Here is a 6070-nt window from a genome sequence, read left to right on the forward strand (position 1 = left end):
CTTGCTTGGCAAACACAAGGGCCTGAGTTCAATCCCCGGTCCTCAAAAAAAAAAAAAAGAAAATGAGTTTTAGCCAGGTATGGCGGCACATACCTATAGACCTAGTTAGTACTCAGGGGGCTGAGGCAGGAAGTTCGAGGCTAGCCTGGACTATGTAATGAGTTCAAGGCCTGAAGTCCATAGTGAGACCCTGTCTTAAAAAACAAAAGCAAAAAAAAAAAAGAAAGAAAAGAAAAAGAAAATGATTTTTATTGGTACATTTTATTTTATTTTATTTTATTTTTTTATTGGTACATTTTAGGTATGCATAATCCCATTCATCATAGAGAATTTGTACTTGTAAGGATATAACTTGATTCTTTTTATTTTCCTATTCCCCTAACCTCCCTTCAACCCCTCTTCCCCTCCTTATTTACAAAACAAAGGGCTGGCCAAATAGCTCAGTGGATTAAAGCACCTACAAGCAGGCACAGGGGCCAGAGGTTCCATCCATGGGCCTGCCCCACCCCGGGACACGCTGAGATGCCAATTGAGACTAGATGTGGTGGTATGTGCCTGTAATCCCAGCTCTTGGGAGGCTGTAAACAGGCCGATCACTATGAGTCCAATCTAGTAGTGAGCCCCTGAACACCCTGTAGGCCCTTCCCTAAAATACCAAAACAAAACAAAGTTGTTGTTTCACATGGCTGGCAAAGCCCTACATGCCTTCATGTGACTTCTCCCATTACCACTGAGTCCGACTCCCCCTTCACTCATCTCCGGCTACTCTGGTGCCTTCTCTTCCTACAGTGTTCAGGATACAGCAGGCATGGCCACCTTACCCAGCTTTTTCACTTTTCCGTAGAGCGCTTGCCACTGTCTTACATTCTGTGTTGGTGAGCCTTCTGCTGTTGAAACAGTATGTTTGACACTTGCAATTTAAAGGGGAAGAGGCTGTTCTGGTTCCGGTTCGTGGTTTCAGTCTCCATCCATGGCCAGCTGTCTCCAAGGTGCTGGCAGCGTGGGGGAAGGGCCTGGCAGAGCAAAGCTGCTCACCTCATGGCATTCAGGAAGCAGAGGACAGCGGAAGAGTTAGGAAAAAAGGAGCCAGACCAAGTCCCCAGGGTCACACCCCCACAATCCACTGCTCCAGCAGGCCCCACTTCCTGATAGCTCACTCAGCTACAGGCTCATTGGTGAGGCTGGTGCCCTCACAATGCAGTCACCTCTCCAGGAGTCTCTCTTGTTTTGTGTTTTGTGCAAGGTCTCATTATGCAGCTCAGATTTGTAATGATCCTCCTGTTTTCAGCCTCCCCAGCACTGGGGTTATAGGCAGGCCCCACCATGCCCGAACTTGGTTGTTGGCTCAGCGCACCCAGGGGCAGGGCTGGCACAGCATGTAGTACCAAGAATCGAACCCAGCCCCTGTGCTTGCTTGAGCAGAAGCTTAGTCCGCTGAACTATTCCGCTGGCCCTTCCAGGAGTCTCTTAACCCAGGCAGGAAGAAAGTCAAGATTAACTTGAAAATAACCATGCTCTTTTATCTAATCAGATTTGTTGGTTGTCAGTCTCCCTACACTGTAAGCTCCATGACAGTAGGAGGATTTGCCTGTTTTGTTCACTGTTTTCTTTGCTCCCAACTCCTAGAATCATACGAGGCAGAGAGCAGATGCCTTTTTTTTTTTTTTTTTCCTGGTACTGGGAATTAAATCCAGGGCCTTCACACTGAGCTGCATCCCTAGCCCTTTTATTCTTTTATTTGAGACAGTCCTGATAAGTGGCCTAAGCTGGGCTCAAATTTATGATTTTCCTGCCTCAGCTTTCCATTGCGCTGGGATTATAAATGCAGCATGTATCACCATGTCTGACTTTCAAATATTTGTTAAATGAGTGTATAAATAAGAATCTCCAAGGGCCTGCTAAGACAAGTATGGAGGCTGGGGTTCAGTCTCCAGCAGCACATGCCATGCTGGCCCTGCCCCCAGGTATGCTGAGTTGGCCACTGACTGGGCATGTCGGTGCATGCCTGTAATCCCAGCTTAGCAAGACCCTGTACCAAATACATCATCATCATCATCATCGTCATCAACATCTCTTAGTACAAAGGAATGGGTAAGAGAGTGTAATAAAAGGGGGAAAATGGCCCATTTTATAAAGCTGTTTCAAAGTCCATTTCATTTATCATTTAATTGTCATAATCAAAAGTCATAGATATTACTGTCCTCCTCATCATAAATATAACAGTCCTGAGGGTATAAGAGTTTGAGTACCCATAGGCCAGCTCAGTGGCAAGACTGGGACTTAAACCTACCCCTACCTGTAGGAGCCATGTTAGAGATTCATACCCAATTATCAAAGACGTTTAGGGCTCCTTTCAGCTTTGGTTTTTCCTGTGGCCATTTCCTGAGGGAAACAGAACTTCTGCCATGCGCCTGGTATAAGCAATGCACACTTAGGAATCACAACATCCTAAGCCAACTCCAGCATGGCAGAGTGAGCGCACCACCTGCAGACACCCAGGAGAGTCCAGGACTTATTTTTAGCCAAGATAGGAAAAGTGCCGAATATCTTCTAGCAGAGTTGGCAGCTGGCAGGCTGCTGATACAGCTGTGTTTATGTAAGCCGGTGGCAGAGGGGCGTGCAGGGGAGAGTACAAGAGGCAGGAGGAACTAGATCCACCTCTGTACTTGCTGGGGCACTGTCTCAGTTACTTTTCTCATTATACTGAGACAAAATACCCAATACCCAACGTTAAAGAATGGTAGGCTTACTTGGCTCACAGGTGGTAAAGGTTTCAGACCAAAATCTGTTGGTGGCACGGCAGACAGGCATTGCAGGGGAGAAACAGTTCACAGAAGACAGAATGTAGCGAAGTAAGCAAGAGAAAAGCTACAAGTAACTAGCTCCAAGCCTCTTTCTGTCCCTTAGATTGTATTCAGGCTATCTGCCTTTAGGGCAGATAGCTTTCCCACCCTTAATCCTAGCACCCCGATTCCTAACATTGTACCATGAATCAATCACCCACTGTAGACCCAGCCACCTCTTAAAAAGCTCCTCCCCCCGTGATCACATGAGACTTTATGGGGACATCTAAATACAAGCCAAAACATTCTTCCAAGGCCCCACGCCCATCCCTTTATACAAAAGGCATAGTCCATCTCCAAGAATTACTACAGTCCTAACAGTTTCAGCATTGCTGTAAAGCTTAAGTCCAAATTCTTCTCTGAGATTTAAGGCAAATTTATCTGTGGGACACTGTACAATAGAAAGAAAGGGGGCTGGTGAGATGGCTCAGTGGTCTAAAGCACCTACTCAGAACAAGTTTAGCAAAGCACAGGGACCGCGGTTCAATCCCCCAGCACCACATGCCAGCCAGCCCCGCCCCCTGATGGGCTGAGCTGGCCACACACACACACACACACACACACACACATAAATAAAATTAAAAAAAAAAAAGAAAGTTAAGCATTCCCAGCATTCAATAGCACAAGATGATATTTTCATTCCCAAAGAAAAAGGAATAGGAATGACACAAGTCCAAAATTCAGCAGGGCACACATTAAGCCCTATAGTCCAGCATCTTGTGGCAGGGTGTGAGTACTGAAGGGCTTGGGTGCTCCCACCCTACAGCACTGCTGGTAGTTATAGCTCCCATGGCTTCTCTCTTGGGCCATCCTGGCTCCCTCCTTGCAGTTTTCCTCAGGTGATCCACATTCCTGGCATCTTCAAACTTCTGGAGTCTCTGCCTACCTTCAGCTTCACACATTGCCTTCTCATGGCCACACTTCTTGGCCTTCCAGGGCTTCTTCTGAAATCTGGGTAGAAGCCTGTCTGACCCTACTTTTTCATTCTTCATGTACCCAAAACTAGCACCATGTGGGTGACACCAGGATCTGCCACTGGTTGGAGCAGTAACCAGGCTTCCATCTCTCTTGGCTATAGAAGTCGAGGGCCTGGATCACTCAGCACTCTGCTTCCAATTCCAAAGAACAAATTCTCTGCCATTCTGGAACATGGTGTTCTTGGGCTCTCTTTTCAAAGGAAAGTCTTTCACTTTTGCAATTTTGAGGCCGCAAAGGGTAGAGTCCTGTTGCTTCTTGCGATGACCTCAAGTCATTTTTTTTTTTGTCCTTGCGCTTGCCAGGCAAGTGCTTATTCCACTGGACTATCTCCCTGGCCCCCTCAGGTCATCTTTTCTATTCTCCTGTTCCTTCTCAGAAATCAAGATCTCCCCAGCTCTGTCTTTACAATTCACAACTTTACTGGAGTTTCCTTTCTAGCCAAACTCAAAACATTTTAAATCATTTTGCTGGGCCTTTTGTTCTTGACTCTCAACATAAATCTGGCTAAAACCCTCAAAAGTAGCCATGCCACTGCCTCAACATTAGACTGCCTTGAAATTTCTTCTACAAAATTAATTAGTCAAAAAAAAAAAAGATTAATTAGTCCACAGCTTTCATCTCAGTTTTAAGCAAAGTCTGGGTATAAGGGCTGGCCTGATAGCTCAGCAGGTTAAAGCACTTGCTTGGGCAGATGCAGGGATAGGGGTTCAATCCCCAATTTGCAGTGCTGGATGGTGATTGAGACTGGGCATGGTGGTTGTGTCTGTAATCCCAGCACTTGGGAGGCTGAAAACAGGAGAATCACTACAAGTCTGATCTGTGTAGTGAGACCCTGTGCTAAATACATTAAAGGTAAAAAAATCTCCGGATATGGACAAAATGCTGTAACACTGGTTTACCAAGCTATGAGACATGTCAGCGGGAGACCAATGGCCAATGCAGTCCTTCTTCCCAGCAAAAAACTCCTGAGCTGGCAACATTTTTATCAGCATTCTGGTCTTCTGAGCTCTGACCAAAATCCCTCATCAAGTACATTCTCAGGCTCTACTTTTCAGCTGGAATCTCCAAGGCTTCCTAACTCTTTCCCTTCCCACAAGCCAACTCCAAGGACTCCTAAACTGCATAGTCAGGTATAGTCACAGCAACAGCCCCACTCCTGGTACCAAACTTTGTCATACTATTTTTGTTGTTGGTACAAAATACCCAATATTCACAAATTGAGGGAGGAAATGTTCATTTACTTCATAGTTTCTAGATGTTTCAGTTCATAGTGGGCTGGCCCCAAGGCAGCGTGGTATGGCAGAGGGGCATTGTAGAGGAGAAATACTATATGGTAAAAGCACATTAACACGCTTTCTATCCTTTACTTTTTTATGCAGGTTACCCTCCCTAGGGTAGATATAATACTCACACCCTTAATCCTAGCTCGAACTATGCCAAACCAATCAGTGAATTGATTTAGTTATCACACACCCTTGATCTCTGCACCACACACTCTAGATCCAGCCACATCTGAAAAGCTCTCTCCAGTAAATATGTGAGGCTTTCTGGGGACATGTAGACACAAGCTATGATAGACACTAACATCCTGGTGTACTCTGTTGGGAAGCTGTGGGTCAGAAGTCATTGCTGAGGACGGAGGGATAAATAAAAAGAACAGAGGATATTTCAAATGATGCAGAGCGTATTTTAAAGTGTGATGATAGTGTTGTAAAGCAAGGTCATCCACCTGATTCTGACCAGGTCGCCCAGGTGTGCCAGATGAACACCACTTATAACACTCTATCCTGTGAGGCTGTCATCTAGCCCCATTTGAGCACCTGTTTTCTCCCAGAAACAGCAGAACAATGGCTTTATTGGGGTTTTAAAAATTTTACTATTTTTTTAGACAATGGCTTTTTTTATTTTAGGGAAGTGTCTGCAGGGTGTTCAGGGTCTCACTACTAGATTGGACTCATAATGATCCACCTGTTTACAGCCTCCCAAGACTTGGGATAACAGACATGTGTACCACGCCCAGTCTCAATTGCTGGGCCAGCCTGGTAGGCTCTGGGATTGAACCCCAGCCCTTGCACCTGCTTGCAGGTGCTTTAATCTGCTGAGCTATTTGGCCGACCTTAGACAGTGGCTTTAAAGGAGTCCTGTACAGCACTGTCAAGGCAGAACTTTTTTTTTTTTTTTTAAGGCGGAACATTTTTTAGTAGATATTTCTTTAACATCAGTTATTTCTTCTAAAAACAGTTCAAGAC

The 6070-nt window shown here is 45.4% G+C and overlaps 1 pseudogene; it reads right to left on the reverse strand.

Moving 5' to 3' along the window:
* The window catches only part of LOC105742776, a 5073-nt pseudogene extending 1317 nt beyond the window's left edge, over positions 1–3756 (reverse strand).
* Between the last annotated feature and the right edge of the window lie 2314 nt (positions 3757–6070).

This window comes from Octodon degus, unplaced genomic scaffold (genome assembly GCF_000260255.1).
Source record: "Octodon degus isolate 3935 unplaced genomic scaffold, OctDeg1.0 scaffold00072, whole genome shotgun sequence".
Taxonomy (NCBI): domain Eukaryota; kingdom Metazoa; phylum Chordata; class Mammalia; order Rodentia; family Octodontidae; genus Octodon; species Octodon degus.